This window comes from Myotis lucifugus, unplaced genomic scaffold (genome assembly GCF_000147115.1).
Source record: "Myotis lucifugus unplaced genomic scaffold, Myoluc2.0 scaffold_30, whole genome shotgun sequence".
NCBI lineage: Eukaryota > Metazoa > Chordata > Mammalia > Chiroptera > Vespertilionidae > Myotis > Myotis lucifugus.
This window is the reverse complement of record NW_005871078.1, coordinates 2488097-2508784: the sequence shown is the minus strand read 5'-3', so window position 1 is coordinate 2508784 and position 20688 is coordinate 2488097. Positions and strand designations below refer to the sequence as shown.

Genomic DNA, 20688 nt, shown 5'->3' with positions numbered 1-20688 from the left:
TCTAAAAACATGTTTCTCTATAACTTAAACTACCTTAGCTCTCAAACCTCCATTTCACCTGAAGCAGAAAACTTTGTCTAGTCACTTCCAGGAAAACAATCAATTCAGAGTTCTCACCCTCTCTATTAACTCTTTTTTTGCCCAGAGATTATTTCAGTCATGGGGTCTTCAGTAGAGTTTCCTGTGTATTGGTAGACAGCATCTTTTCCCCATCTCCATCTTCCTTGGTCATATGCTGTGTCTACTACTATATATCTTGCAGGATGTGTATGCTCTCTGGGCACTAACCTCACTGATCTGCACCATACAGGCTGCGCCCTGCTCCCTGGGCATGAGGGCCATGCTGGTCACCTGCACCCATCTTGTCTAGATGTCTAGGCCTCTCCAATCTCCTGGCCACTCTCAACCACTTCTTCACCCCTCTTCAGGATACAGAAAAATTTCTTTATTCTCCCACTTCAGGGACAAGGAAACTTGATGATTGTGGGCTGTCAACTCTTCTCTGCTTAAGTAAACCACTCAGTCATTTTTAATCTACTGGGGACCCACTTGGTTCAGGGGATCCTCAGTCTAAGAGGCTTTCTGTTTTCTCAGGCTTCACCCAGAAAGCACATGTTCCCTGCTCTGGAACTTCCCCTGACTTCTCCAGGCTTTCCATTGTCCAACCCCTGCCAAGGACCCAGAAGGTGTGGCCTCCCTTCTCCAGCGCCCACTAGCTCCAGTTATAGCTCCTCCAACCCACCTCCTACCACCAACGACTGACTGTACATCTCTTTTTTTAATAAAATTTTTCCACCATTATTATTATATTATTTGCTTCAAAGTACATCTCTTTTCGAGTAGTAAAATGTTACCTAAAAAAAAAAAAAACAATAGCCTCATCTACCTCCAAATTATTTGAATAGTGTACCTTGGTCATTCTTTTTTCATTTATTTGTTTATTACTGAATATCTATTATTATATCAAATATGTTCTAGGCACTGAGGATACATCAAGAAACAAAACACATAAAAATATCTGCACTCTGAATCTTACATGCTAGAGGAAGAAGGTAGACTATAACCAATAAATACAAAACATTATATTATCACATTTAGTATATTATATCTATCATATGAGATTATGTAGCATACTCACTAATTAAATAGTATTTTAGATGATACGTGTTATGGAAAAAGAATTCCACTGTTGGGGGCCTAATGCAAACCAACGCATTAGGTTCTGTGGGTGTGGGGTCCTGGCATCAGCATTTTTCAAAAGCTCCCCAGGTGATTCTAATGTGCAGCCAGATGTGAGAACCACTGCCTTTGTCCATGGAAATTATCATTATCGCTCTGTGGGAATTCTTGCTTTTGTCTTATTAATGTCTTTAGCTGTTGATTCATTCAATAAGTTAAATAATAAATCAATAAATATTTACTTAGTAAAATGTAGCACCTCCCTTCTCCAGCCTTGTTCAAACTACCAGGGATTTGGCAACAAAGAAATGAGACAAGATCCTTGCTCGCATGCTGTTCGCATGCCAGAGGATTGCTTTTTCCTCCCATCGTCTCAATTCATTCTCACAACACACATATGCAGTGATCATTCTTATTCTCACTACCCAGGGGAGGAAACTGAGCCTTCATCAAGGTAAGAAACTCACCCAAAGTCATACAACTATGATGTGACAGAGCTGGGACTCAGGTCTAAGGAATCAAAAGTCCATATTCCTACAACCTCTCTCATAACAGCATTTCTCAGTGGAAGGCCTTCATTCATGCTTCTCTCCATCTTATATTCAATACTCATGATAGAATTTAATGGAATTAAATTTGAACAGCTCAAAATTGTGTAATTGATTACATTCAGTCTCCATCACAAATTACTAATTTGATTCACACCTGCCAATGTGACACCTGAGGGAGGGAGTAGCTGGGGGGGGGGGGTGGTGGTGGTTAGGCCTTAATGATCTAGATATATGTGCTAATTGTGTAAAATAAATGTAATTTTAAATTCCCAGACGGGCTGTGATTAGGCAGGCCACATAGCTATCATTAGCTTACCTGTTAGACACCTGAAAATTATTATAATTAAGCCTGGTAAATTCTGAAATTAATTTTCATTAAGTCTCCCTATATGAGAGGTACACTGAGAATATCTCAATGTATTATCTATATAGTATATAAAAGGCTAAGTGACTGACAGTCCGGCTGGCCGGTACCTATGACAAGCACTGACCATGAGGGGGCAGACGCTCAACACAGGAGCTGCAGAGCTGCCGTGACTTGGCAGCAGCGGTTCTCAAGTGACACACCCAAAACCAGAGAGGAGGGAGCCCAATTCCTCACGGGGCCACACGATTCCACCTTCAGCCATGGGGTACGTTGTTGCTGGGGCACTATCAGCCCGAATCTGGTTTACTGCACACTTGCGTTTGCGTTCCACACTGTACGACAGCAACTTTGCAGAGTGCCCTCTTGCACTCTGGGACCTCTCAGGTGATGTCGCAGAGCCGGTTTCGGCCCAATCCCCACAGGCCAAGCCGAGGGACCCCACCCGCTTACTCCACAGACACCCTTGGAGCCAGCCGAGGAGGGACCATGGGAGGTTGGCTCCAGGGTGTGTCCAGCCCGTCTTGCCCAGTCCCGCCCACCGGCCACCTTCTAATTAATTGCCTTTCAATGTGCACAAATCCACACCGGGTCAGTAGTATGATATATTCTCAACGTATGTCTCATATGTTAAGCTATATATCTCATCTAATATATATCATACATGATATGAGAACATATATTTATAGAAATTCTAAATTTTTCATCATCATTTCACATTCACTACAACTGTGGGTTATTTTAAAGACATATGTTGTCCCCCCCCAAAATTCTTATGTTCAAGCTCTAACCCTGGTAACTCAGGATGTGACTGTATTTGGAGTTTAAATGAGGCCATTAGGATGTGCCCTAATCTACTATGACTGATCCCCCTATAAGAAGAGGAAATTTGAACACACAGAGAGACACCAGGGATGCATGCACACAGAGGAAACAATCATGTGAGGATACAGCGAGAAGGCAGCCATCTGCAAGCCAAGGAGAGAGTCCTCAGAAGAAATTAAACCTGTTGACACCTTGATCTTGGACTTGTAGAATATGAGAAAATAAATTTCTGCTGTTTAAGCCACCCAGTCTGTAACATTTGGTTGTGGCAACCCTAGCAAACTAATGCACATGCCTATTGCATTCAGTTTAACAAATAATTACCTTTCTGTGTCTAAGCTATACTGTTAGGGGATGTCATGGACTCTTTCTTCAAGGAATTTGCAATCTCTTAGAAATACACACACATGGGTGAGACAATTAGAAAATAGTAGGAGGTCCAGTCGAGGAAATAAGTGCTACCTTGAGGGGATCAAAGCCAAGATAGATGAGCAAGGATCACAGAAAGAATAGAGCTGGAAAAGAAGGGGAGGCATTTTTTAAAATGTTTTATTGAACTTATTGGTGTGATGGATACAGTCAGAACTTAAATGATTATAAACTTTTAAAACACACACACAAAAAGGAATTCTGATGATTCTCATCAGACTCTGGATACTTCCTACTTCTCCATGTGATTCAGCAACTACCAGAACAAAAAGAATAAGAAGAAAATCTCAAAATATAAATTCTGTGACAATGGAAGAAAAGGAAAATTTAAATACAACTTCTCTTACGTATGCATGATAAATGCTAATGTTTATTAAGACCCTAAGATATGGTGAGCACATTAACTGCATTTCCTCCTTCAATCCTCACACCAACCCTTGCAGATAGATGCCATTATTATCCCATTGTAGAGAGGAGGAGACTGAGTATCAGATGTGAAATAATTCGTCTAAGTCTGAAAGGCTGTCAGTGGTGGAGCAAGGGAATTCCGAGCCAGGCCTATCAGACCTCAGCACCCACACTTCTAACTCCACGCTCTGTTACCTCCAACTCGTGCTCTTCTCTGTTCTTCCACTCAGGCGAGCCCCCGACTCCTGAATGCCTTCCCTCTCTCCAAATCCTAATTATGTTCCAAAGCACCAGTTCCCACCTTCTCTGCAATACCTTCAGCTTTCTTTTTAAATGTATATATTTTTTCTGATTTCAGAGAGGAATGAAGAGGGAGAGAGAGATAGAAACATCAATAATGAGAGAGTCATTGATCAGCTGCCTCCTGCACACCCCACACTGGGGATCGAGCCTGCAACCCAGGCATGTGCCCAGACCAGGAATCGAACTGTGACCTCCTGGTTCATAGATCGATGCTCAGTCACTGAGACACGCTGGCTGGGCACCTTCAGCTATTTATACCAGAACGCAGGCATCAAAATCACTCAGGGTGGCCCTGGCTGGGTGGCTCAGTTGGTTGGAGTGTCATCCCGGTCACCAAAAGGTCGCTGGTTCAATTCATATACCTAGGTTATGAGTTCAATCCCAAGTTGGGGTGCATATGGGAGGAAACCAATTGATGTTTCTTTCTTCTCTCTCTCTCTCTCTCTCTCTCTCTCTCTCTCTCCCTCTCTCCTCCTTCTCTCTCCCCTCCCTCTCCCTCTGTTGCTCTCCCTTCCTCTCACTCTCTAAAAAAAAAATCAATAAAACATATTCTCAGATGAGATTTTTTAAAAATCAGCCAGGGTGGCTGGCTGAAATGTAGGTTCCTGTATGACACCCCTGATCCAATGAATTACAGTCTAGGCGAGTGGGGCTCAAATGCATTTTAACAGGCTCACTGGGATACTCTGAAGCTCACTAATGTCTGAGGGTGCTGGTCTGCACTACCCTGCATGAAACTGTGTGCTAGACAGGTTGACCGAGGGGGCACTTGGAACCTGGCAAGGGCTGCCACCAGTTCCGAGCAAGTGTGGTCACAAAGACAGCTGTTTGACCTTTCTCACAAGAGCAGGACTATCATTTTTTTGGACTCTTAGGTTAGCCAACCAAAGCTGGGCTCTCCATAATGTGGCTTAACTATGGCGCTAGGTAAGCCTTGGTAGTAATTACTGAAGAAACACAAAGAAAGAGAGAATATGGTAGCTCACAAAACACATTTTCTGGAGTTCATGTTTATTCCATATTTACAAGTTAAAGAGTATCCCCTTATGGCATTTCCACTTCAAATGTTCAAGAAAGAAAAATAGATAACAGATTTAAATCAAGCCCTGTAAGAAGCCACTTCTAACAGCCAGGTGGCTAATTTAAATTAGAATACATTTTGATCCTTTTCTGAATAACAAGGAGGAGCAGAAAAGACACATTTTCAATAACATTTATGAAGCATTGATTTCCCTGTCTTTCTAACCCACGGATACTCCAGTCACTGCAGAAAGCCCACCCTAAATAGGAGCATGATTAACAACGATGACTTGATGACAGGTAGTTAGAGTAAAGCAATTCCTTCATCGGCACTAATGAACATTTACACCTACTATCTATAGAGCATACATTGAAGTAGAGATTTGAAAAATATTTAGGTTTACACCATGGTGACCTAAAGATGACAGTATCTGAGAGAATGATTACGCTGAGTCCTGGATCAGATCTGGAACATTTAAGGAGCATCTATATCCAGTCTGACCAAAAGAATCATAAAAACACTAGAATGTAAGTTTTCCTCAGCTGCCTCCTCAGCTAGCAGGGTTTGGTGAGCAGGAACTGCCTTCTCCTGGCCGCTCTTCTATTTTTCCAGAACAACCATGATTGAACGAATGGTCCCTTGGCCCTGCCAATGACTCCAGATAATTTGAGCGGGGGGAATCAATGCATCTTCTATTGTTATATTTTCAGTATCTGTTGAGAAAATGCATATTGTTAAAAGGTACCATAAATTCAGTATTATCTTAAAATAATATGCATTTTATTAAGCACAGCAATTTCTATATAAACCTAGAAAGTAGTTAAACCATCTCATTTATTCAGTCTATAGACAATGCTTGGTGCACTGGGGAATGGGAAGATCCCTTTAATCATTTCAAGGGCCCGGGCCGAGGTTGGAGTCCCACCAGCTGAGATTTGTTGCCTCAGCCTCTGATCTCAAGGGATTTCCTCCCAGACTCTTCTCCTTGACTGGTCTGTGGAAAGAGAGCCCGGTGCCCATTGAAAGCAAGAAGGTCAGACCTGTTAGGACATGGGGAGGCTCGCAGCCAACGCTGGGCTTCGGCAGTTTCCTTACAGTAGCGTTTTCAAAGGCCATCAGGGTCTCCACCATGTTTAGCCTTGGGGACTGAGCCTACACTGTCTCAGAGCAACTACTTCGCTCTCTGTGAAGACCTGATTTCACCCTCAGAGGATCCCCTGGCTGGCACAGAGCATGGTGGGTAGAAAAGGATGAGGTAAAAAAGCATTGTCAAGCAGCTCATAAATGCCCAATTCTCTCCAATGGAGGCAAGCGTTATCCTTAGGAATAGTTACACTATAAAACTGTAGGCAGCAGGGAAGTGGGCTAAAGCAGATCATTCGTAAGGTTTATTCCTCAGAAGTCAAACATGATTTCAATTTGGGGTCATCCACCAAGCATGAAGGTTGTGGAGAACAGAATTATTAATATTCCATAAATTCTTTATATAGTACTCAGTGGAAAAATCATCATTTGTAATATTTATCTGGTGCTTGAATGAGGACATGCGATAATATGACAATTCAATTTTCTACTTTGACATTTCAAATATGACCAAGTCATTATAATCAATCCGTAATACATTTATCATCTACATGAAGCCAATTATGCACCAATAATCAGTGAATTTTCGAACTTGTAACCTAGACCCGTGTGCAGTGATGACAGCGAAGGTGGAGACATTTGCTATAATTATGCTGTTATTGCTTCTAACAAAATGCTTTATACCTGAAAGGGCAGACAGTGCTTTTAAAACCTCAATTCAAGTCTGGCTTTTTATTACAAATTGCCTTTTGAATCATAAGCTTTTTAGAAGGGCAATAGGAGATGCAGTCATCAGCATGGGTATATGCCTTTGGAATCAGAGAGGCTGTGGTTCAAATCCCGGCTCTGCATTTATTAACTGAGTAACCTTGTCCAAGTAATTTATTAAGCTCTCTACGCCTCAGTTTCCCCTTTTATAAAGGGGATGGTAATAATTACCTTGCAAGGTGCGTAAGGATTCACCATGATGTATGGCACAGAGGTGACCTACAAAATATAGGCGCTATCATTGTAACTAAAAGAACATAATGAAATCTTAAAGGTTTAGATCATATTTTTAAAAGGATAAGTATAAAACTTTCAGCCAATGTTGAGAGAAGAGAAACATTTAAAACATAGCACACAGTGTAATCAAGTGTCTTTTAAAATATTCTGATTACTAGACAACAATTATATGCACTATTTTAATAATATCATAAAATGGTTGCACTTTGTTCTTTGTTTATTGCATTCTAAAACCCCGTGTTAGAATTATAGGCCTATAAACTGGGGCTATTAGGAATGCCTGCAGAAGGCACTTACTGATGCATCATTTAGCCTGAATCTTGTCTTTGGAAGAGAGAAATCCAAATGGCTGCTTCTTTCAAATGCCACCCAGATACATAGTGTTCATTTGAGATCATCTAAATAGCATATGTGTGTGCATTTTAACTCAGCTTTCCACAGTGCCTCATGGGAATTTTTCTTCTCCTGTGAGACAGTGAAGAATACTGTCTGGGACCAGGATGGATTTGGAGATAACCACTATGCGTGGGATGTGTCACTATAGGAAACTTCCCATGAACCTCTTCTCTGGCCCCAAATAGTTGGCCTCAGACCTCATGGAGCTACAGTTATTGCCAGGGATCCTTGAATCAGTGTGAGCACAAGCATTCACCTGTGCACAATATAGAGAGCATATCACAAAGGATCTGTGTGCCAGTTACCTACTGTGGAACAAACCACCCCAAAACATAGAGGCTTAAAACAAAAATGGTTCTCTCACATCATTTTCTGGGTTGACTGGGTGGTTCCACTCCACGTGGTGTCCGCTGGGGTGCCAGGATGGCTGCTGTCATCAGGGGACTTGATTGGGCTGGAACATCCAAGATAGTTCATTTATAGGCTCACTGCCAGTTGTTGGCTGGGAGCTCAGCTGAGGCTGTCAATCAAAAAAAAACCCAAACGTGAATCTCCACATCGTCGGGGCATCTTACAGTTTGGTGGTTAGGCTGCAAAAGGTAGACTCACAAAAGGAGAATTCAAAGAGCCAGATGGAAGCAGCAAGGCTTCTAATGACCTTGCCTTGGAAGCCACCAGTGTCATTTTGACATCCTGTTGGTCAAGCAACTCACAGGGCTAGCCTTCACTTCTCAATGGAGTGCTGCTATTTTTCAAGTGTTTTTCAATATGTACTTGCTAAAGTACAAATTTATTGAAGGATAACTTTTAGTCATCAGGTATTTTTTTTAATCAACTTATAAACCGTATAAGCAATCTTACAAAATGATTAAGAATTTAAGATTTGGTCCAAGCCAGCTCAATGGTTGAGCATTCACCCATGAACCAAAAGGTCACTGGTTCAATTCACGGTCAGGGCACATGCCTGGGTTGTGAGCTTGATCCCCAGTAGGAGACGTGCAGGAGACAGCCAATTGATGATCTTTCTCTTTCATCGATGTTTCTATCTGTCTCCCTTCTTCTCTGTGAAAAATCAATAAAATATATTTAAAAAAAAAAGAATTTAAGATTTGGTCCAAGCCAGCTCAATGGTTGAGCATTCACCCATGAACCAAAAGGTCACTGGTTCAATTCACGGTCAGGGCACATGCCTGGGTTGTGAGCTTGATCCCCAGTAGGAGACGTGCAGGAGACAGCCAATTGATGATCTTTCTCTTTCATCGATGTTTCTATCTGTCTATCCCTCTCCCTTCTTCTCTCTCTTAAAAAATCAATTAAAACATATTTTTAAGAAAAGAATTTAAGCTTTGTCATCACTTTCCAAGCACTGAGACCACAGTGTATGATCAAATGTTGGTCATCAAAGCATTCTTTGGATTGATGTATGACCAAAAGGGGTAACTGTGGACAAAAAAGGGGCGGGAGGTCCTGTGAAAAGTAACATCACGGTGATCTGATCATAAATTCCTAACTGGGCAGGTCACGGTGGATAGTCACACCCTTTAGTAAAGGCCTATCTTTTCCTCAAGCAAGCCCTGTCCATTGTTTCTGCAAATCTACATTAACACACCTTTGAAATAAGCTATCACCACCTTCAAGAGAGCACTGTACTACTAAGCTTGTTAACACATCCTGTAATCTAATCCCTGCCTTGCTTTTGTTCACCTCCATGTGAACTTCCTTACTTTTTCTCTTTAATTTCAAATTCATAAAAGAAGCTACAAAACTCGCTGGAGATCTTGCTCCTGGCATATGTCGTCACCTTGGCTTAGATAAACTTTTAAATATTTAAAAAAAAAAAAAAAAAAAAAGCTTTGTAGTCAGACAGGTCTGAATTTAAATCCCTATACTTATTGGTTGTATAACCTTGAGAAAATCACTAAGCCTCAACTTCTCTACCTCTAACTTGGCTACAGAAACTTCACAGAGTAGCTTCAAAAATTGCATTTAAAAATGCGTGACAGATGCTTAGGACTCAGAAAAAGTTAGTTAGCTGTAGTTACTGTAGTTACTGTAATGCCAGGAGGCAGTGCTGTAGCTGCATCTCTGTTCTTTTCCAGCTCCCTGCTCCACCCCCATCCCTTCCCTCACCTCATCTTATTAGTATATCGTATTTGAATGGATGCATTGCTACAATGCCTGACATGTGCTCTGGCTGGGAAGTGTCCATAATTAGAAACTCACTGGAAAGATGGATTTTAACATTTGTTTAGGCACAAAATTTATTAATGACAAACAATTTAAGGGGCAACCTGTTGATAGAAGAGAAGGAAAACTGAAAAAGTAGCCTTGTTATAATCAAATACCCTTTTTTTAAAAAAAAATCTTACAAGTCAGAAACTGACTCCTACATATTAATCAGGTTGTTAGTGCTGGCCCACTTGCCACATTTCTTGGGACAAACTGACCAAGAGCCAGGAGTGGGATCCCGTGCTTACTGAGCTAAAGGTGGCCTCTGAGCGCACAGTGGGCACACTGGGTCCCACGTCCAGGAAAGCAGGAGGGGCTGCAGGCCGAAGCAAAGCTTATAACTGGGAACCAAAGGAACTGAACCCAGGCAATGTGGTTAGGGCAACAGGGCCGATGCACTAAATGAGAGGCAGGAAGTCCACAGAAAGAATTCCGGTGGCCTCCTTGTGGCTGTTCCTCCTACTGCCTGTTCCAAGCAACTCTTCCCAACCTGGAGTGCAAAGCTGCACAATGCAGCTTCCGACCACCCTTAGCCCAACCAAGTCCAAGGTTAGTCCAGCAAAGCACCCAATGCAGATTTTAAAGTGGAAATTTTGTTCAATTCAAATATTTTATTGGAAGGAAGGAAGGGAGCTCTCTGGCCCTGAACTGTTCAAGTGACTACCTTATGAAGAAGTGAATGGCCCAGCACACATAAAGCCTGAGGTTTCCCTCCCATGTTCTGAAGCCAACAAGAGCTGTGCACTTTGGAAACTCTGAGGGTGAAAATGTTTGTGGAAGTTAAATGGACCGGGTCTCTCTCTGGGTGGCATAGCTCTGCGTGACATGAGTGAAACAAGCTCTCCTCGTGTCCCCAGATAAAGCTTTTTTTAAGGCTGCTAGAAGGGTCTGCCTACTTCTCTGCACTGTAGTTGATCTTGTTATATATTAGGACCCCACTGGATAAGGCCTTCTCAGTAATGATTTTTCTCCCAGTTCTTGGACTATACCTACAGATTCGCCCAGCTACCCATATCCATCGTTCTCATGCTGCTGCTCCACGTTAGCAATGCTGAACAATGGATTTACAGGCAATACATTAGCCATTGAAAACAGACTCGCCCTAAGACTTTCACATCTTATCACAGCATTTGGAATACTATTGAGAAAAAGCTCTTAGATGCTAACCCTTTCTTAACTTACAAGCTAAAAGGGAGAGCCATCACTTAACATTCCTGGTGGTGCATCTCACAGGCTGTGAGTGCCACCAAAGAAACAGCTGGCTAGGCCTGCCATGTCCCTGTGAGAATGTCTCTCATACACTGATAGTCACAGCATCCATCGAGTCACTACTTTGACAAGAATTGTTTATTTATTTTCGTTTAAACTCAAGAGATTGTCATCGGATGACCAAGTGGTTCCAATGATTCTCATTGCTATTTGCCCTCTTTCCCATCCAGAGAGATGCTTTTGCCAAACTGCCCATTGGCCAGACTCTACTTTCATTGAAAAGAAGGGCCTACCTTCTCTAATCCGTCATAGAAGCCTGTCAGCAATTCATGGACGATACTCAAATGTTGCTGCACACCTTCAGGCAGCCATTTATTACCTAAGACCGTTATATCAGAGAAAATTCAGTTTATATCTCACAGAATTAAATTCTTCTGACTACACCCTGCCGACTACTTGCATTTAAATGTACACTTAATTGGATGGGAGTTTAGCCAGGCGAAGGTGACAGATCTGCAGCCACCAGGCCATGTGAATTGACTGTCACTCATTAAAGTTATCCTTAAGATAAAGATTTAAATCTATTTCATTTCCTTGCTCGGGATCAGCAAAGTAAATAGGACTAAGACACGGGAATTAAAGGAGATATTCTAGCCGAGAGCATTGACAGCTGAAATATAATCAGTTTCTAAGATTTATAATGCTATTGACTTTTCTTTTGCATCATAAATTCCACTGCTGACTCTCTGCCTGGGCTTTATTATAATATCATATCATATTAGGGAGATCAGTTTTGCCGGTGACGAATGAAAACCACTGATATGAAAAAAATTCCCATTATCAGCTCATCACCTAATTATATTAGCATCTTTGTATCCTATTATCAACTCTTTTTATATAAAATAACATTTCCTAATGACAGGGATTTCACTAATGCTATATGAGTGATGCTAATATCATTTGCGAGTTCTCATCATGCATGTCCTGCTTGAAAGCAGAGTGTATTTGTTTTCTACACAGACTTCAAAATTGCAAGTGGTGTCTAGCAATTCAAGCAAAAATGGTGCTTTATGGAAAAGCTCTCCTCTTGCTTAGCATTCTGGGCCCTTCACAGTTTGGGTCCAACCTTCAATTAATAGCATGATGACCCCAAATGTGAAGGTGGTTACAGCAAAAGGAAAAAAATTGGCTAACCTACGCAGAATGCAAAGTCGGATATATCTAATTTCTTTAATTATCACTCATCCTATTCTCAAAGTCACATCAGGGTAAAGATCAGCCAAGTGCACTATTATCCCAAACCACAAATCTTCTATATCAACTCTTTGCCAATGCCACTGAATAAGAAATTTTTACCTATTTCTCGGCAAACTCACAGCTTTCTTCGCTGGGTTGAAACCTGATAAAGGCAAAAAAAAAAAAAAAAACAAAAACAGCATTTCTAAACTTCATGTTTTAGAATGTGATCGAGTCGTTGGAGTTTCTGGCTCTAACTTTGAGATGCTGAACCAGTCAATCACCTCAGCGATTCAGCTTGACAACCAGTCAATGCAGCGAGAAAATCAATTTTATCAGTTCATTGAACTGAACCGATGCCCGTGGACATGTGCAAATCCAAGGCCCTCCACGGCCTCCCATCACCGGGGCAGCAGCTGCTTCTCTCTGGCCATGTGGGTAAGGCTCTCACCTAGCCAAAATGGCCACACCGGAGAGCCTGGCTCTTTCAGGTATTATTTTTTTAAATATATTTTATTGATTTTTTACAGAGAGGAAGGGAGAGGGATAGAGTGTTAGAAACATCAATGAGAGAGAAACATGGATCAGCTGCCTCCTGCACATCTCCTACTGGGGATGTGCCCGCAACCAAGGTACATGCCCTTGACCGGAATCGAACCCGGGACCTTTCAGTCCGCAGGCCGACGCTCTATCCACTGAGCCAAACCGGCACGGCTCTTTCAGGTATTTTTAAGTTCCCGTGGCATCTAGCACCGAACTATGAGACACTTGCTGGGCAGCACCAAGTACGTCTCCTGGCCAACGCCAGCTCAGGGCCCGGTGGCGCAGACTGGGCTACTCGATGAGCTCTGTGGCGACCCTGCTCTTCCTTTTAGAATTCAAGGCCTGACGTGGACCCTGCTGTCCGAGTGCTCTCACGCCGTTTCACAGACTGGCCGTCAGAGCAGCGTCTCTCCAGCCTGTCTTCCAAGAGCCCATCTACCAGGTCCTCGTGGTGGAGCCACGGACCTCCAGGGCCAGTCCTGAGATTCCAGAATTCCTACAGTGGTTAAGTAGCTTGACTTCTTGAACCCTCCCTACAAGTCACCAGCTGAAACCTAAGTCCTTGAAATGGAAAATTCAGGTCTTTATGACCTGACCAATGAATGGCAGATCGCAGGGCTTATTAAATATCGAATGACTGGATTAATTAATTAAAAGCAATGGCTCTCAAACTTTAATTAGCATTTTTTTAAATCATGTGAAATCTTGTTTAAAATATGGATTCTTGCACTCCACTCTTCCCCCCCCAAAAAAATATTCTTATTTAATAGGTTCTGGGTAGGGTGCAGGCATCTCAATTTTAACAAGTACCTTAAGTAACATGCTTCAATTCAAAGTATCAGTTGTCTTCCACAGATCTGACTCATCCCCGGTGTGGCTCAGTGGATTGAGTATCGGCCCATGGACTAAAGAGTCACGAGTTCGATTCCAGTCAAGGGCTTTATGTCTTGCTTGCACGCTCAATTCCCGGGGGATGTATCTCTCTCACATCGGAGTTTCTCTCTCTGTCTCTCCCCATCCCTTCCACTCTCTCTAAAAAATCAATGGGAAAATACCCTTGGGTGAAGATTAACAAAAGAAAAAAGAAAAAAACCACGAAACTATGTAAATGTTTGCTGTAAGAAAAATGTTGTAAGTTGGCCCATTTCTGCAGCGAGTTGTTTTGATGCATCATTTATGTAAGCCTGGGAGAATGGTCAGGCATTTAAGTCATATTCCCAACTCTCAGTTTCAGAGGAAATTAGTTGGGAAAACATCCCTAGTAAAATGTATGAAAGTATTTTCACAGGGAATGCCTGAAATTCTTAAGCAATGTGTCCCCTCGCGTGGCTTTTTTTGAGTTACCTTAGCCTCAGCGAATTTCCAGGAACCCAACCACAGGGAAAAAAAACAAACACACACACACCAGGTTCTGAGCATTAGTTCCCACCTTTAAGGAGAGGTGAGAGGAGCCACAGAGAAGCCTAATGATGCTGTCAGGCTAAGGAAGAAAGTGCGGGAAAGCCAGCTTCTTGGGAAGCTGCGTAGAAGCTGAACAATACAGGGAGGGCGAGGAGGTTAAACTCTCACATCTCTGAAGGTGTTCAGCTGCTCCTTGCCAGGGGACATGCGCCCTGTTCTGTGCTCCTATTCTCAAGTGGTGAGTCCACCTGACTGTGCTTTTTACAGCAGTGTGAGCTTAAGGGCTCACTGTCCACAGGGGCAGTAAGCTCCTTGGTGTGGGGCCTATGATTGCCAGTGTCATGGTAAAGAGCTTGTTTTAGAGCTAGACCCCACATTCAAATCCAGATCTACCACTTCCTGACTGTGTGAGCTGGGCAACTTATCCTCGAAGCCTCAGCTTCCTCATCTGAAAAATGGATACAATAATAATTTCCCCGGAGGAATGGGTGTGAGATAACCCATGAAAACACTTTGCAAACTTGCACTGTAAGCATCCCCGATAAATGTTAGTTTATATAAATTTTGATTGATTTTGGGTCCCCAGTACAGCTTGTGATAAATGGAATGGAAATCCCTCTGATACCCAGCCTACCACAGCCAGCCTCTCTCTCCAGCTGGGCCCCTGAGGGAGACAAAGTCAAGGCCAGACAAATGCTCACTGCTGATTACTCTAAGTACTCGCCATAAGCTTTATGTGAAACACTAACCCTCCTGCCCTTGAACCAAAAATTCCAGAGACTTCCATGGCCCCGTCCACTGGGTCTACCCTTTGATCTTAGATCCTAAAGGTACCCACTCCTTGGAAAAATATACAGAAAAAGGATGTCAATGAAGAGAGCACCAAGACCAAGGCCTTCCCCAACCCACACCCCAAGGGAGAGTGACCCCCTGCCTTGGCTTGCCTGGGGCAATCCTGGTGTGTTCATTAGCAAGACACCCTCTCCCATGCCCCTAGGGCCTAGGCAATGCAGAGCCAGGGTCCCTCCAAGTCACTTGCAGGTGTTGGAAGCAGATGGACCTGTCTGATGACAACAGCCTCAGGGGCTAACAGGGAAGAGAAGCAATCAAGGAGGAAGAAACCTCCAAAGACAGAAACTGCCGGCCCCACCTCCCTTCCCAAAGCCCCGCTCTGGAGCCTGGCAGCCCAGCTGTGTCCCTGGGAATCCCTTTGCTTGGACCTCCCTCAAAGCCCCTCTTCCTCAGGTAGGGGAACCCAGGGGAGGTCTCTACTTCAGGAAATTTTTAAAGAGGACTTTAAGCCCTAACCAGTTTGAATCAGTGGATAGGGTGTTGGCCTGCGGACTGAAGGGTCCCAGGTTCGATTCCGGTCAAGGGCATGTACCTTGGTTGTGGGCACATCCCCAGTAGGGGTTGTGCAGGAGGTAGCTAATCAATGTTTCTCCCTCATCGATGTTTCTAACTCTCTCTCCCTCTCCCTTCCTCTCTGTAAAGAAATCAATAAAATATTTTTTTTTAAAAGAGGCCTTTAACCCCTACTCCTAACAGGGTCCCCAACCAGTACAAGAAGCTCAAAAGGTGAACTTTTACTTTAGAAAGAAACCATTACGTGGACTTAAAAGCTAGCATGTGTTTGATGGTCATAACATTCTTGGGTCTCACAAGTGGTCTGTTAGCCAGCACAGGGTGTTAAAGACACAAGTCTGAAAAGATCACAACCAGCCATACTAACCGATTCCTGACAAGCAATTTGCATTCACAGTGTGCTTCCAGACACGGAGCCTCACTGCCGCCTTTCCCAGCCCCATGAGATCGGCATTGTTACCCCAAGGTTTACAAGAGGGGAAGGACCCCGAGAAAAGCTGACTGACTTGCCAAAATCACGGAGCACAGAAGTGGCAGCGCTGGAGCCGGGAGCCCAGGCTTGTGGTTCTCGTCAATCCAGCCAGTCACATCACAGTCAGACTAAACTTGAAGTCAGTTGTACAGGAAACAAAAAAAAACACAGCGAAGGAAAAGTCCAGGAGGAACCATGTAAGTAGTGCAGGCGACATCTCTGCCCCGTCCTCTTCACGCATCGCGAGCGTGGAAGGAGAAACGACTGGAGACAGGGCCATGTGATTCACTCAGTTGGACTCGGTTCTCAGATACTTTCACAAGGCGGGCATCTCCTCCCTGACGTGATCCTAAGATGTAAAGGCTTGTGTTTTCTCAACAATATATATATACAGAAAACAGCAAATTATAAAAATATAAATAGCCCTAGCCGGTTTGGCTCAATGGATAGAGCGTCAGCCCAAAGACTGAAGGGTCCCAATTTGGTTCCGGTCAAGGGCACGTACCTCCGTTGCAGGTTCTCTGGCCCTGGTCCGGGCACGTGCGGGAGGCAGCCGATCTATGTGTCTCTCTTTCTCTCCCACTCCCTTCCACTCTCTTTAAAAATCAATGGAAAAATATCTTTGGGTGAAGATTAGCATAAATAAATAAATAAATAAATAAGAAATAAACAAACAAACAGAATCTACAGAACAGGCTGATTTTTAAATAAATATATAAAGGCTTGTGTTTTTGATAACACAACCCCTAAACACACATGAACACAACTCGTGCATCTGCTGCTCAACCCAAGGGAACATATTAGATGTCAGAGGAAAACCCTAGTGAGCAACCATGCCAGCTCCTCCACACACACTCACACACACACACACACACACACACACACACACACGGCACCATCCTCAGAGCCGTGGCTGCTCCACTGTCCAGCAGGCACAGTGGAGAAAATGCCCTGACAGACCCCACCTCACCCACTCCTGCCAACAGCCCTGAGAAAGGGGGCAATAGGAGACATGTGGTTGTCCCCGTCTTGCAGGCGGGGCAGGATAGCGAATTGTGTTGTTGTTTTGAGATAGTACATTGTGTTGTTTTCTCTGTATCTATGCCATAGGGGACAGAAGTGGACTCATGAAGATCAGGCCCCTGAGGGAACGGCTTTCAGGACTGGGCAAGGTTCTTGGGCCCAGCTTGGTCCAAAAACCACAGAGCTGCCGGCCCCCAAAGCACAAGGCATGGACAGTGCAGCTGCCAGCTGGGGCCTTGCTGGACTGAGGCTGGACTGTCCTCCCTGTAGAACAAAGCACCATGGAAACTCCTGGGCCCCAGTAATAACTATAAACAAGTTTCTTGCTCACCCTGGGAGATGAGAACGTGTTTATTTTTGCTTTTTGCTTTTCTTTTTTGTGTGTGTGGGTTTTTTTGTTTGTTTGTTTGTTTTTTTAGAGCAACTTAAAAATTCACACCAGAATTATAGGGAAGGTACAGAGATTTCCCATATACCTCCTGCCCATACAGATGCATACCCTCCCCCCATCACCAACACCCTTCACCAGAGTGGTACATTTGTTACAGTTGATAAACTGATATTGATTACCCAAAATCCATAGTCTACAGTAGGACTCATTCTTGATGTTATGCCTTTTATAGGTTTGGACAAATGTATAATGACCTATATTCACCATTATAGTATCGTACAGAGTATTTTCACTGCCCTAAGGTCTTCTGTGCTCTGCCTATTCATCTTTGCCTCCCCCCACCTCCCCCCACACACACACACACCCCACAACCACTGATCTTTTTTACTGTCTCCATAGTTTCACCTTTTCCACAATGTCATATAGTTGCAGCTTTTTCAGATTGGCTCCGTTCACTGAGTAATATGCATTGAAGTCTTTTCCATGTCTTTTCATGGCTTGTACTCCTTTCTCTTGGCACTGAGTAATATGGACTTGTCTGGGGGTACCACAGTTTATTTATCCATTCACCTCCTGAAGGACAACTTGTTTTGTGTTGACTTTTTTAAATGAAGAAAGATGACATTTCTTGTGGATCTTATTTTGTGATTGTAAATTTCTTCTCACCATTTGAGTGAGAAAAAAACTGAGATGCCAAACGTCCATAAAAACATGTTTTTGAGGTATAAGAGCAGCCCTAGTTTGTAACGAGACACTTGGTTTATTAGGCAACCTGTTGGCTAACTTATGGTTCTCTCCTTGTTTCCTACACAGACCTCCATGGTTTAGAGGGACTTTGGGGTGATCCTGTCCTTTACTGACTCACTGGACCGATAATCTCAGCACCAGTTACCATCCTTGGGATGTCTTGCCAAGACACACAGTAGAAGGGGTCCCCGAGGCCCAGGGTCATTAAGCAGCTTTCCGTGCTGTGATGCCGGGCCTTTCATTAGGATATAGGAAGTAGCTCGGTTTAATGGATCCTTGTCGTAGAAGAGTCTGTGACTATAAACTCACTTGATATTCATCTAGTTGCAAATGTCTCCTACACATGTCCTGTTCTGCTCCCATTCTAAAATTTGGCTTTTCCTTGCTTTTTAGCATTTGAAGATTTCTTTTTCAGTTTTTCTTACTTTCCAGCTCAGAGATACAGTTACAGGTTTCTCTTACATTTAATCCAGTATATGTATGTGTTCAGAGCCCAAGGAAGACTCCCCATGGCACCTCAGTTTGCCATTCTCAGGGTAGTCTCTGTAAAAAGTTCATTCATTCATTCATTCATTTGACATTTTTGAGTCATTATGAGGTGTCAGGCACTGGGATGAAACAAACACGAGTGAGACAAAATGCCGGTTCCCAACAACCTTAGAGTCTAGGGAAGACAACAAACTCCAGCGCCGCGGGGCTCAAACCGGCATAGGTGTGCGCCAAAGGGAACAGGAGCAAAGAGTCCGGAGCCCCTCACTCGGTGGGAAAGCCAGGGAAGGCTTTGCCTGTATGGCCAGGGGTGATGAATGTGACCAGCCAAGACCCATCTGTGATCAGCATGTCAGTAACACAAATCAACCTTGGCATGTGTGATCTGCACCTGTTTTAAAATGCAATGGAGCATAAGGTAAAGTGGGCTGTTGGACGACTCATGAAACCTGGGTCAGAGTTCTCACTCCGCCTCCGTGTGAACATGAGCCTTTCTACGCATCTCGTTCTCACCAGATTATTTAACCATTTGGGTTAAACAATCTCTACAGTCTTCTCTAGCTGAAGATGACATGACTATTATACTGAACTGTCATCATTTTCCCACCAAAAACATTTTATTACATTAGTTAAGGAAATGCAGCTAAATGCTAGTATATCTGTTTCGCCAATGTCGACAAATGCAAATTTAGCTGAAGCAGTAGACCCGGAAGAAGAAAACAAATAAACCAAAAAACTAGAGAGAGGAGAGATGGCTGGTGAGCCTTGGATGCAATTAGCACAATGATGCTGGAACACGGCAGAATGAAACTGTGGCTGTTCGGCGTGAATGGGCAGAAAGTCGTTTTGACTATTTCTGCTTCACCTGCTTAATCACAAACTTCTCAAAGTTACAAGTCGCATCTTTGCCTCGCAGCCCACTACCGAACACCAGGGGACCCTTCATAAATACAAATTGGTTGTGAGGAAGAAGACACCCGTCTTTTGGTATTTGTTAGGCTGCTGAAAACATGCTTTCAACCTGCCGCAGCAACAAGCCGGTCCCTCCTGGCAAGCAGCCCCTTCCCTCAGCATAATGGACACGGTTACTCCAACGCCCAGAGCCCCTCCCTAGATCCAGGATAACAAAAACTATGTCCTCGAGAGCCCAAATTGGTATGAAGTGAGGTAAATGATGATGCTAAGTGCGTAGCTTCAATTGCTCACCCAATTCCGAATCTGTTGTTTGCAATCTTTAGCTCAGCTCTGCCAAAGTTGGGTTCCGGCCCCAGCAGCCGAGGCAGACAAAAGGGGAAGCGCAGCGCCACCTGCTGTCCGTCCGCGGGGAGCTGCGGAGAAATTCCTTCCAGTGGGACTGCCGCTGCATTTTGTAAATCAATTTTCTCTACTGTAAAGGAATACATGAAGTGTAGCAGTTGTCGTATGTTTCATTATCTTCTATTGTTTAGTTTTTGTCATATATTCTGCATAAGGATCTCAGACAAAAATGAAATTTTAAGTTTAAAACCTAGTTTAGAATATTTTAATGTATGCGCTTTATAGAACCACAACATACATTTCTTTTAAATCACCTGACCTTTTCTTTGCATTCATTTTAAGTACCATAAAATTAGTGTCATACACACAGGGAACTATTGGTGAGGAAAAATGTATCTAACAATGTTATTTTTTTTTAAAAGCCAAAACTTGCATCGAGTTTACTGATCTTTTCTTAAGTAAACTTGGAATATGATTCTATTTTAATAAAGCCTATTTTCAGAGCTAACAGTGGTACCCTGGAATTCCTTCAACTATGAATAAAGAAGTCCTTCCCTGGCCAGCATGGCTCAGTGCTTGGGCGTCAACCTATGAACCAGGAGGTCACGATTGGATTCCCAGTCAGGGCACATGTTCGGGTTGCAGGCTCGATTCCCAGTGGGGGGCGTGCAGGAGGCAGCTGATCAATGATTCTCTCTCCTCATTGATGTTTCTATCTCTCCCTTCATCTCTGAAATCAATAAAAATATATTTTTTAAAAAG

General features: G+C 43.3%; 1 long non-coding RNA gene across 2 annotated transcripts; it reads right to left on the bottom strand.

Annotated features, from left to right (window-relative positions):
- Positions 1-3453: 3453 nt before the first annotated feature.
- On the bottom strand, positions 3454-20050 carry LOC106696817. Of its 2 annotated transcripts, none has more exons than XR_001347779.2 (3): positions 19876-20050; positions 7929-8084; positions 3454-5793 (listed from the first exon to the last, which is right to left on the bottom strand). It is a non-coding gene; the product is annotated as an uncharacterized LOC106696817 (long non-coding RNA). The 2 variants fall into 2 exon arrangements; XR_002828707.1 differs by lacking the exon at positions 19876-20050 and adding an exon at positions 12359-12401.
- Between the last annotated feature and the right edge of the window lie 638 nt (positions 20051-20688).